Below are 13,572 nucleotides of genomic sequence, written 5' to 3'. Positions count from 1 at the left end.
CGTGTCACATTAAGTTGGTACTTAAGTAAATAATGCTTTAAAAAGATGATATGCTTAAAGTCTAGGGTTAAAAAGCCTACAAGGTTTTATTTGTAACATGTGCTTAGCAGTCAGCCTTATTGAATAACATAGCACTTGTCTAACATCGCATGATTTCTGAATTAACGTTAGATAAAAAATAGACCTAATCGGTGATTAATATAACATCTGATTAATATAGCATTAATTTTATCTGCTACATTTCCCTATTTTTGCATCTTCTCTCCATTCTAAAATTAAAAAAACAAAAAAACAAAAAAAAAACTTTTAAAACCTTAATCATGGGATTTCCCTGGTGATCCAGTGGTTAACATTTCACCTTCCAGTAGAGGGGGTGTGGGTTCCATCCCTGGTCAGGGATTAGATATTCTATGTGACACATGACAAAAAAACCCAAACATGAAACAGAAGCAATACTGTAACAAATTCAATAATATCTTTAAAAATGGTCCACATTAAAAAAAAAAAAAAAAACCTGAAAAACTTAACCATTATTGAATGTTTAAACTACTGAATGTTCTGTTAACTTCAGTAATATAGAAGATTCTTACAGAATTACAGAAATTGAGGATGCAGTGAGAGCTAACATCTGACACGAGGAGGTTCAGTGTCTTAGACTCTTCCAGCTACAGAAGTTTCCATCCGACTGTCGCATCAACATCATCATCAAAATTCCCCTGTTCCTGCTCTTTGGAGAGTTCTAAGAATACCTGTTCCAAGGTGGCCTGAGAAAGGCTGTATTCTTCCAGGTCTAAGGTCTGTTTCACTGCATCTAATTTGGAAAAGGCCTGAGACAGGGTCAACACCCTCCATGGGTAATTTATATGCCATCATGAATGAATAGCTTTCTTGCCAAGCATCCTGAGGGAAAAGCTTGAGAATCTCTGTATGCAGAGCCTCCACCCGGGTGAGCGCCTTTACTTTCACATCCAGTAAATAGTATTTACCGAACTTGCTTTTCAAATGCTGAATGGAACTGGCACATCTTAGCCTTCCAGACACCATGATGGCCATGTGGTCACACACTGCCTCAGCCTCGGCCATGTAGTGGGTGGTCAGCAGGGCGCCCCTCTCTGTGTTTTTAACAATGGCCTGGATTGCCTGCCACATCTGCAGCTGCCTCTCAGGGTCCATCCCTTGGTTGGATCCTCCAGAAGCACCACTGCCGGGCTCCTCAGGACGCTCACCACGAAGCATAGCTTTCTCTTTGCCCCCTCAGATAACGGCTTGGCAGGGAGCATCATCTGGTCCTGCAGCTTCAATGTGTCTGCCAACCTTGGAACACTGAGAGCAGCCTTCTCTTTGGCCAGTCCTTTCACAGCTGCATACAAGTCCAGGTGTTCTCTGACCATGACATTGGACCACAGTGCATTCCCCTGGGGACAGTACCTGAGACACCTGATGCCATTGCCTTCCTGTTGCATCTGAGGTGTTCCCCTGCCACTGAAAACCACCACTCCCTCATATGGCTTTGTGTCTCCAGTTATCATTTTAATAGAAGTGCCTTTCCAAGCTCCATTGTGCCCCAGCAATCCCAATACTTCACCTTTGTTAATACAGAAAGAAACATTCTGAACGGCTGTTTTTGTCTTTCTTGCTGAAAAGCACCTTTTCTTTTTCTGTTTATATTCTTGTGTAAACAGCTTGCCATTATTACTGGCTTCTCATCCAAGTTGGAAGCAGTTAGTACATTTGCCGTTTTCACTCTTTTCGTTTGAATGTCTTCATCCTCTTCTTCCGGTTCTTCTGGGTTTGGACGATTTTCTCTTCTTCTTGGAGAAATTCTGAAAAATGGATCTTTCCTCATTGTTTCTTTTCCATACTTCATTTCCAGGCACCATGTAATAAAAAGAGAAATGATGATCTGAAGGTGCGGTATGAAGACGGTTAGGAGAATTATTTCATCAGTTGTACTTTTCTCATAGTCCTGAATTTTGGACCTTCTGTGATACATAGAGGACAACTCTGTCATATGTAATAGGAAAAAAGAAAGAAAAAAAACTGAAGTGCACAAAAGCAGCAAAATTTTATATATAATCATAATGATATTTCCAGAATAAGTTAGTCCCAGAAGAATGAGTATAAATATAATGAGATAAGAAAAAAGCTGAGAGACAAAAAGCCATTATATTTTCTTCCCATGGGAAAAAGGAATGAAATCACATATGTGAGGAGTATGAGACACACCCACAGCCAGCAATGCAAACCACCAGAGTCAATATGAATTCTAATGTAATTGTGAATTCCAAAAATATGTAGTACATGAAATGCATTGAAAGAATTCCAAAATAAAATGGAATGTCCACCAGCGCCTGTCCACACCAGTACACTGAAGGACAGAGGCCTGAGATTCATAACTGAGACTGAGCTTTTTGTTCGTAATCACTGACACTGCTCATCCCATTGTAACGGGAAGGGCAGTTTACAATGAGCAACAAAAGAAAATCCGAAAGGCCAGTTGCCCATCTTGGATCATTGGGAGGAAAGATGCTTCTCTCTATTTTAATAAGCTCTGTCAAGTAAAAGATTCCAAGAAGGGCATTGCTAACAATCCCAATAAGAACAGGACAACAGTTCATCCTCTTGGTATTGCATGCAACTGAAAATCTGTAATCCTTGTGGCCACCAGACACTATGATTGCTCCATTGTAGGAAGGGTCCTCTGAGCCATTTCTATTTCTAGCATCATCTACTTCCAAAACTAGATCCTGATGCTTCAGGGACTGCACAGCATCTTCAATATTGTATCCTGTATTGTTGATGATCAATAGATTGGTCAGAGGAGTTTGAGGGAGCTGTTCCAGAGGAAGGAAGTGCATTCCAGGTGAAAACTCCCAGCGATAATCATGAAAAAACATTGAATACACTATCTTCTCACAGATGGTGGGGATTAAAGCAATTCCAAACACCACTAACAAGGGCAGAAAATTTTTCCTCTCATTCCTCAACTTTAAGAAGCAGAGTCTCGCCATTGCACAGACTTGTCATCTCCACAGAGCTGCAGAATTGACGGCTTTTTTCACTTCAGGAAGAGAACAAAGAGCCTGTTCAACTTCAGGCTCAACTCCAGTATCTGTGCTCACATTGATTTCCACCAGTCCCCCAACACCAGAATCTGGCTTATCCATTGCTGATTTGCCTTTTAGGTTCAATAATACCTCACTCAGAGTTGTCATGGAAACACCAAAATTCATTACGATCTGGTCAGAAGAATTTTCAAGGTCTCTGCAAAGATCTGCGAACTTGTCTGTTCTCTCCAGGGGTGAAGTATACACAAGTTTTTCTTCACTTTCTGCTGTTAACCTTGTGTCTGAGATGTGCTTTGTGGTGAGGGATGTGATTCTCTTTGTATCACACCTTTCATTCCTGTGTAAACTTAAATGTTATCCAATACCCCATTTCTGCTTCAGAAACAAAGACAACCCTGTGCCTCCGAGCTTCCCATTAAACAGAGAAAGTTTTCTATCATGCAGGATGTCAGCCTCATTCATGAACTGGGTACTAAAAGGGATCATGTTGGTAGTTTTCCACCCCTTTAGGAAGTTCCACATGAGGTGCCTTGAGAAAGGATCCAGTCTAGCAGTTGGCTTGTCCAGGAGCAAAATCTGAGGCTCTCCTAAAATGGCAATCTCAAATGTGAGTTTTCTCTTCTGTCCACCACTTAATTCTTTAGCAATGACATCTTGAATATTGTACATGTCTGATTCCATCATAACTCTTTTTACCTCTTGTTCCACTTCTTTTTGTGGAATCCCTTTTATTTTAGAAAATAGCCCAAGGCTTTCTCTCACAGTAAGAAAGTCGAAGTAGATATTAAATTGTGGACAAAATCCAGTGTAATTTCTTATTTCTTTCATGTTCATTATTTCAGAGAGTTGGGTGTTGTAAATAGTGGCAGATCCTTTGGTGCAAACAGACCATGCCCAGCAATGATGGTTCACCATCTCCACTGTGTCCAAGAATTGCTGCGAGCTGGCCTTCATAGATATCAAGACATATGCCTTGCAATGCTTGTACTTTTTTGGGCTTTCCTTTGTTTACTTTTTTAAGATTTCTGAATCTTATGGTTTCTTTTCTGTGGAACTCTGGAGACACTGACTCAAAAGAATCATCGCAGAAGATTTCAGAATTCATTTCATTCCCAAAGACTTCATGGTGAGTGTTTTTATGTTGGGGCCAAAATGAAGACTTCAGGAAAAACAGTGGTGAATGCTGCTGGCCATTTTCATCAGGCAAAATGTTCTCAAAATATAATGGTAATGTCAAATAGAGCAGAGTGTCAAATGCCAGAAAGAAGAAAATCACTATCATTGTTTATGACTCCCCAGAGGGATCAGGGAAAGCAATACCACTCACATGATACTCCTGATGGAAATCTGAGCCATTCCAGCAGTGGAGGCAAAAGTGTTAAATAGACATAAAGCCCATCCCAATGATAGCGGGAGTTGTCTGTACAATGCCGTGAACCCCAGACAGCCCCAAGAAACAGTGAAGAGAGACCCAATCAAACCGGTTAGGATGGGTCTCTTTGTCACCACACAGAGGAGGAAAGCCAGTGCTATCAAAGACAGGCCATTCAGGGTAAAGGGTATGACTACCACCATGAAGCCAGTAAAGATAACCATTTGGAATAATTTTTGACCAGAGTCATAAAAATGGACACAATAAAGATGAAGCGAGCATACATCAACGCCTAGGAGAGCCAAAATGCTGACTGTTGGAACCCCATCACTGTCATCAGCTTCTTATTATTTTTTTTCAGTCCTCTGTGATGTTTAATGATGCAAAATACACAACAGGGGAGAAATAAACAATACAAATAAAAATAAATGATTCATTTACAATTTCTCCCTTAGAAATGAAAAGGAGTGTCCTCATATTTATTCCAATAACTGATGTCAACTTTTCCATCACAGAATAATTTGTTGTGACTTCTATAATTGCAGCATTAATTGCAGTTTGAAAAGCCACAAACCCACTTTGCCAGTATATTGACAAGAAACAGAAAGCTTAATCACGTAGAGCCCAACAGTGGTCTGAGTACTCGAAGTGCTCTCTTAAGATTGGGAGTCTGTGTCCCCATCTGAACTTCAGCCAATAGGAGGAAGTGTCATTGAACACAATCCCCATCATCTCAGAGTCATTTCTTGGACGGTGTACTCTGTCCATGGGTTCTTCATTAGGGATCCTAAGGATTGTTCTTCGTTTCATAAAGGAAGCTGAAGCCATCTTATCCATGATGCTCAGGGTTACGTTAGTGACCGGCCACCACAACCAGGTCAGAGTAATTAAATTAATAGACACATCCTAGGACTTGAGGAGGCTGTTGAAGGAAATGAGTAGCTCTGAAGAGTTCTGGAGAGAGGCACCGAGAGAGCCGCAGAAGCAGTACCATCATCCACTCCAACAAGCTCTCTTTTTTCATTCTCCATTTTCTAAGAAAATTCTTGTGCAGAAGGGCCTGAGTTTGTTGACACATGCTCCTCTCGTTTTTAATCATTTCATCCTTTCTCTGCAGGCTCTATGGTTATGCACGAGATAAGGGCTGTGGTGTGGGAAGTCTTTTCCCTTTTGTCTCAAAAGCAAATTTTCCTGCCAAATCCTGCCATTGCAACAATCGTCCACTGAGCCTTCAGGGCGTCCTCATCTTTTGCTGGTGGAGGGCCTGGAACATTAGAGAACCAGCAGGTGTGGCGCGGGGACATGTGGGGTGGATGCTGTGGGGACCTGGACACGGGGCACGTGTCACACCAACCAGGTGAGTCCCAGAGGTCTGGGGCAGCATCTTCTGAGTTCATGTAGACACCTTAACTGGGTTTGGTCACATTGTCAGTCCAGAAAGGCTCAGCATACACCTCTCCCAGAAATCTTGATTCCAGCTTGTAACTTAACGTGCCCAACATTACACTTTATGTGCTCTGCATGGAAATTAAATAAACAGGATGACAATATACAGTCTTGATGTACTCCTTTCACAGTTTTGAGCCAGTCTGTTGTTCCACGTCCCATTCTAACTGTTGCTTCTTTATCTGTATATAGGTTTCTCAGGAGGCAGGTAAGGTGGTGAGGTAAGGTAAGATAAGATGAGGTAAGGTAAGGTCACATCTCTTTAAGAATTTTCCACAGTTTGTTGTGATCCACACAGTCAAAGGCTTGAGTATAGTCAATGAAACAGAAGTAAATGTTTCTCTGGAATTTTCTTGCTTTTCCTCTGATCCAAATGATGTTTGCAATTTGATCTCTGGTTCCTCTGCCTTTTCTAAATCCAGCTTGTACATCCGAAAGTATTCAGTTCACATACTGTTCAACAGCCTAGCTTGAAGGGTTTTCAGCATTATCTTGCTAGCATGTAAAATGAACATAATTGTAGTCTTTTGAATATTCTTTAGCATTATATTTATTTGGGATTGGACTGAAATCTGACCTTTTCCAGTTTTGTGCCTATTTCTGTGTTTTCCCGATTTGTTGACACATTGATTGTAGGACTTAGCATCATCTTTTAGGATTTGAAATCGCTCAGCTGGAATTCCATCACCTCCACTAGCTTTGGTCATAGTGATGGTTCCTAAGGCCCACTTGACTTCAAATTCCAGAATATCTGGCTCTAGGTGAGTGACCACAACATCGTGGTTATCTGGGTCATTAAGACCTTTTTTGTACAGTTCTTCTGTGTATTCTTGCCTCCTTTTCCTAATCTCTTCTGCTTCTGTTAGGTCCTTGCTCTTCTTGTGCCCATCTTTTCATGGAATGTTCCCTTGATATCTCAAATTTTGTTGAAGAGATCTCTAGTTTTTTCTCATTCTATTGTTTCCCTCTATTTCTTTGCATTGTTCCCTTAAGAAGGCTTTCTTATCTCTCCGTACATTTGGAACTTTGCATTCACTTGGTATATATTTCCTTTTCTCCTTTGCCTTTCATTTATTTTCTTTTCTCAGCTACATAAAGTCTCCTCAGACAATCACTGTGCCTTCTTGCATGTCTCTTGATTTGGAATTATATGGTTATATAACATTTAAATTTTTACCAGCAATTATTAATTATGAAGCCTTGAATCTATTATTTAATGTCCTTGAAACTTGGAGTTATTCCTGTAAAATGGGAGTATAATACATGCTTCACAGAAATATTTAGAGGATTAAAGAGACGATGTATATAAAGAACCTAACACAATAACATGGCACAGGAATGAAGAACTATTTATTTGTCTTTTTCTTGTTTACCCATGACTAAACACTTGGCTTAAAAGCCGGATTCAGTATTCAGTTTTGCAAGTTATTCACAAGTGAATTAATAATCCAAGTTTAGATTATTTATACCCAAATCTACCCTGAATTTTCAAAAGGCCCAGAGTCCTATTTATAACTATTTTAATTATGTGTTTCTTGGGGATGATGTTGATCACTGCCTCCTGTACAATGTCACAAACCTCCATCCATAGTTCTTCAGGCACTCTGTCTATTAGGTCTAATCCCTTGAATCTATTTCTCACTTTCACATAATCGTAAGGGATAGAATTTAGGTCATACCTGAATGGCCTAGTGGTTTTCCCTACTTTCTTCAATTTACATCTGAATTTGGCACTAAAGGGTTCATGATCTGAACCACAGTTAGCTCCCTGTCTTGTTTTTCCTGACCGTATAAAGTTTCTTCAGAATATAATCAACCTGATTTTAGTGTTGACCATCTGATGGTGTTCATGTGTAGAGTCTTTTCTTATTTTGTCAGAAGAGGGTGCTTGCTATAACAAGTGTGTTCTCTTGCAAAACTCTGCTAGCCTTTGCCTGCTTCATTTTGTACTCCAAGGCCAAATTTGCCCATTACTCAAGGTATCTCTTGACTTCCTACTTCTGCATTCTAGTCCACTATAATGAAAAGGACATTTTTTTTTGGGGGGGGGCGGTGTTAGTTCTAGGAGGTCTTGTAGGTCTTCATAGAACCATTCAACTTCAGCTTTTTTGGTATTACTGCTCAGGGCATAGACTTGGATTACTGTGATATTGAATGGTTTGCCTTGGAAACAAACAGAGTTCTTTCTGTCGGTTTTGAGATTGCATCCAAGATTGCCAGACAAATATGAAAAACTTCAGATATGCAGATGACACCACCCTTAATACAGAAAGCAAAGAAGAACTAAAGAGCCTCTTGATGAAAGTGAAAGAGGAGAGTGAAAAAGTTGGCTTAAATCTCAACATTCAGAAAACTAAGATCATGGCATTCAGCCCTATCACTTAGAAAAGATGAGAGACTTTAATTTTTGGGGGCTCCAAAATTACTGAAGATGGTGACTGCAGCCATGAAATTAAAAGACACTTGCTCCTTGGAAGAAAAGCTATGACCAACCTAGACAGCATATTAAAAAGCAGAGACATTACTTTGCCAACAATGGTCCATTGAGTCAAAGCTATGGTTTTTCCAGCAGTCATGTATGGATGTGAGAGTTGGACTGAGCACTGAAGAATTGATGCTTTTGAACTGTAATGTTGAAGAATACTCTTGAGAGTCTGTAGCATTGCAAGGAGATCCAACCAGTCAATCTTAAAGGAAATCAGTCCTGAATATTCATTGGAAGGACTGATGCTGAAGCTGAAACTCCAATACTTTGGCCACCTGATGTGAAGATCCAACTCATTGGAAAAGACCCTGAAGCTGGGAAAGATTGAAGGCAGGAAGAGAAGGGGACAACAGACAATGAAATGGTTGGATGGCATCACCGACTCCATGAATATGAATTTGAGCAAGCTTCGGGAGTTGTTGATGGACAAGGAAGCCTGGCGTTCTGCAGTCCATGGTGTCAGAAAGTCGGACACGACTGAGCAACTGAACTGAACTGAATTATGTGTTTCTACTGCTTCTTTTTTCCACTGTCCTGGACCTCTCAGTTTTGCCTACAACTGAAACTACCTTTTATTTTCTGTGCTATTATTGTGGGTCTGACAACCTTCTGGAATAGTTAGTTTGTTGGTCTGACAGCCAACGTTAGTCTGGTCCTTCCTAAGACCCACAGATCAACTGTCTGTCTATCTCTCTCACATACACACACAAAAACACACACATATATTCACACACAAATTCATATACAGATATTAAAATACATAATGCAAGCCATCACATTTAATTTCAAATGATGTTGAAATGAATTATAAGTCAATTATGCAAATTAATCAGCAATAAACTCTTCATGTGTACATGCTAAGTCTCCTCAGTTGTGTCTGACTGTTTGTGACTCTATGGATTGTAGCCTGCCAAACTCCTCTATCCATAGGTTTCTACAGACAAGAATACTGGAGTGAGTTCCTGTACCCTCCTCCAGGGGATCTTCCTAAACCAGGCATCGAACCTACACTCTCTTGGGTATCCTGAATTGGCAGGTAGATTCTTTCCCACTAACACCACCTGGGAAGCCACAACAAAATTTGCAGATTAACATATTTGGGACAATATCTTTTTGTTCCAAAGGACTTTGGGGAATATACCAATGTCAGAACTCTTTATATATGGAATATATGGAATAATAAATGGAAAAGAATGGCCTTCATCCCCTGTGGAGTAGTAAGCCTTTTTAGCTTAGCATGGAATCAAATATGGAGTATCAAACCTGAACTGAATGTAGATAGAATTTTATAGAAACTGCACTACTACTGCTAAAATGTCACATTTTTTTTTCATACTTGAAATAATCTTTGTGTGTGTACATGTTACTCCGCAAATTTTAGAAAGTAAGTTTTTAGTAAATTCCTTTCAATTAATTTTAACCAGTAATAGCAGCATGCATTCTACTCTCTGAACAGAAGGTTGAAGTAACTGGTATAGTATAATCAATTAAATTTAATTTTAATTTATTTCTTCAATAATAAGATATAAATCTCTCTGTGATACTCTGTACTATTTTTTCACTTGTTTTATTTTCAGTAAAAATGCCCCCTACTGTATTAAATAAAACTGTGGAATATGAACTTTTTGCTATACTAATATTTCTTCTGGAGAATAGGGCTTTTAGAGATAAAATTCATTCCTGTAAAATACATGGCAGATGTTATTCAGAAAAAAAAAAAAGTACTATTGAAAGAGTTTCTGTATTTCATCACTTGTTATACAGAGAGCTTACTGGAATACCATTTGTTTTGTAATTGCAAATCTGTACAACATAGAAATACAACAATGGAAGGCAAACGTATTCAAGGGGCTAAATGAAAATATCAAGATAAAATGTCTTGTGTCAAGGATTAATTTCAGCAGAGGAGTACATAAAAATTCAAAGCAATATTATTTATACTGAAAACAGAGTTTTCTTATTCAAGAAATCATAGCAGCATTCAGGAGTGGCCTTGTTATTAGCAGCAATAAAAAAAATCACATGAAAGGCACTTTTGGGTGCAGTGCAGTAAGTAATTTATTTTCTTCACATCTTACAAACAAACACAGATACACAGAGATCCCCAAAATTCTGTTTTGAATGATAAGAAATGAGTATTATCGTATGAATGGATAAGGAAGCTGTGGTACATATACACCATGGAATATTACTCAGTCGTTAAAAAGAATTCATTTGAACCAGTTCTAATGAGATGGATGAAACCGGAGCCCATTATACAGAGTGAAGTAAGCCAGAAACCTAAAGAACATTACAGCATACTAACACATTTATTATAATTTTTAAAGGTAATAAAAACACAGCTTTTCTATTTTAACAAATAAATATTCAAAAATTACTAAATGTATGCTAATAACTACACTGATGAGTGCCATTGATTGAATTTTGTCACACTCAATTTTTTTTTTTTATGTTGATATCCTAACTCCTTGTACTTTAGGATGTGATTGTACTTTAAGATGGCATCTTTTCAGTGATAATCAAGTTTAAATGAGATTATTAATGTAGGACTTATTCCAATAAGCCTGGTGTCCTAAAAAAATGAAAAGCTTGAAATATAAGACCTGCATTAGAGGGAAAGCAATATGAAAAAACCTGAAGAGAAGATGGTCATCTATAAGACAAGGAAAGACACCTGAAATAGATTTTTCTCTCACAGTTCTCAGAAACAACCAACCCTTCCTGCAAATGCCTTGATTGTGGTTTTTTAGCCTCCAGAACTGTGAGTCAAAACTTTTCTGATGCTTAAGCCACCTAATCTGTGGCTCTTTGTTACAGCAGCCCCACAAACTGACTAATAAAACAGAAAAAGACAATTGCAGTGTACATGTCTGTGTGAGTGAGTGTGTGTGTTTGTGTGTGTGTGAGTACTGTCTCAATAAGAACAGAATGATATAGGTCAAAGGGTAGAAAATTTTGTTTATAAAAATAATATTTTCCAAAGATCTACCATACACATTGTAATATGTAAAATAGATAACCAACAAATTTCTATTATATAGCACAGAGAACTGTATTCAGTATTTTGTAAGAACCTATAAGGGAACGTGATGTCAAAAAGTATATATATATATATAGACTTCCCAGGTGGCACTAATGGTAAAGAACCTGCCTGCCAATGAAGGAGACATAAGAGTTCAATTCCTGGGTTGGGAAGACCCCCTGGAGGAAGGAACGACAACCCACTGTAGTATTCTTGCTTGGAGAATACCATGGACAGGGGAGCCTGGTGGGCTGCAGTACATAGGGTCACACGGAGTTGGACATGACTGAAGCAACTTAGTACCCATGAATATATAGAACTGAACTGAACTTATATATATATATAAGTTCAGTTCAGTTCAGTTCAGTCACTCAGTTGTGTCCGACTCTTTGCAACCCTATGAATCGCAGCACGTCGGGCCTCCCTATCCATCACCAACTCCTGGAGTTTACTCAAACTCATGTCCATCGAGTTGTTGATGCCATCCAGCCATCTCATCCTCTGTCGTCCCCTTCGCCTCCTGCCCCCAATCCCTCCCAGCAGCAGGGTCTTTTCTGATGAGTCAACTCTTCACATGAGATGGCTAAAATATTGGAGTTTCAGCTTTGGCATCAGTCCTTCCAATGAACACCCAGGACTTTAGGATGGACTGGTTGGATCTCCTTGCAGTCCAAGGGACTCTCAAGAGTCTTCTCCAACACCACAGTTCAAAAGCATCAATTTTTTGGCACTCAGCTTTCTTTATGTGTGTGTGTGTGTGTGTGTTGTACACATGAAACTAATACAGCATTGTAAATCAACTGTACTTCAGTCTAAAAATACAGCATAGTGACTATAGCTAATATATTTTATACTCGAAAGATGCTGAGAGTAGACCTTTAAACATTTTCATCATGCATACACAAAAACATGTTAACTATGTGAGGTGGTGGATGTGTTAATTATCTTGAGCTTGGTAATTATTCCATAATGTATATGTATACCGAATCATCACACTGCAAACTTTAAATATATACAGCTACATTCTGCAATAAAGTTAAAAACATGATCATTTTTTTAAAAGAAAATCATCTTGATTCTGTCATCTCTTAACTCATTTAAATCTTCCTTGAACCTAAGTATAGTCCTCCTTGTTCTCTTTCTGTGGTACTGAATTTCAGGATTTTATTAAATTTCATTTTCATGTTCCATGAGTATATTACATTTCAAAAGATACTCCGTTGCTCAGGGCTTCCCTGGTGGCTCAGTCAGTAAAGCATCCACCTGCATTGCAGGAGACCTGGGCTTGATCCCTGGGTTGGGAAGATCTTCTGGAGGAGGACATGGCAATCCACTCCAGTATTCTTGCCTGGAGAATCCCCACTGACAGTGAAACCTGGCAGGCTACAGTCCATGGGGTTGCAAAGAGTTGGACAGGACTGAGCAACTAAACACTGCTATATTGAAGAAAACATGGAGGTTTTCCCTGTCCTACGTATATATCAGTATAGATTTTGCTCATTTCTACCTCCAAATTTTCCCTTTTTAACCAGTATTATCAGTGTTTAATACGTACAACATTGAAGTCTGTCCATATTTGTGATTATTCTCATTGAATTTTCCTTATCAACTGAAGTTGGTTTTTGTGACACTTTACTTTAGGAGGATCATTTCTGTTTGGAGCTTCATTTGTATCTCACTTATGCCAGGAGCAAAAGCATGGACTTATTCTTTTTGCTGTGTTACCATGTATAAAATAATGGGATTTTTATTTTCCTCTTGACTTTTCTCACTTCCCTTCCTTTGTACTTTCTGCTTCTTCTCCACACCCATATCATGTAAGTAACAGGAATCTAATAAATGTTTCATTTTCTTTCACAGGTATCATTACTAAATAGAACATTTGTTCTTCGGCCACTGCAGTGTTAAAATACTTTCTCTTCAATAATAGATATTTGGAAAATTTCCATGGTGACTGTTCTTCAAAGATAAACAAAACTGGACATTAGTCAAAACAGTCCAAACAGGTTTTATTCAGTAACACGGACAGCCTGAAAAGAGCTGATCTCTTCCAAGTTTTGCTGAGATAACTTGGCTTTTTAAAGGCAGGTTTCTTGATTATACTCTAGATTTATTAATTCAACCTTCTGTTCAGAGAATGGAATATATGCTGCAATTAATGGTTAAACTGAATTGGAAG

The 13,572-nt window shown here is 38.8% G+C and overlaps 1 pseudogene; it reads right to left on the bottom strand.

The window, feature by feature from the left end:
- Positions 1 to 665: 665 nt before the first annotated feature.
- On the bottom strand, positions 666 to 5,277 carry LOC122688987 (annotated as a pseudogene).
- Between the last annotated feature and the right edge of the window lie 8,295 nt (positions 5,278 to 13,572).

This window comes from Cervus elaphus, chromosome X (assembly GCF_910594005.1).
Source record: "Cervus elaphus chromosome X, mCerEla1.1, whole genome shotgun sequence".
NCBI lineage: Eukaryota > Metazoa > Chordata > Mammalia > Artiodactyla > Cervidae > Cervus > Cervus elaphus.
This window is presented reverse-complemented; position numbering and strand designations above follow the sequence as displayed.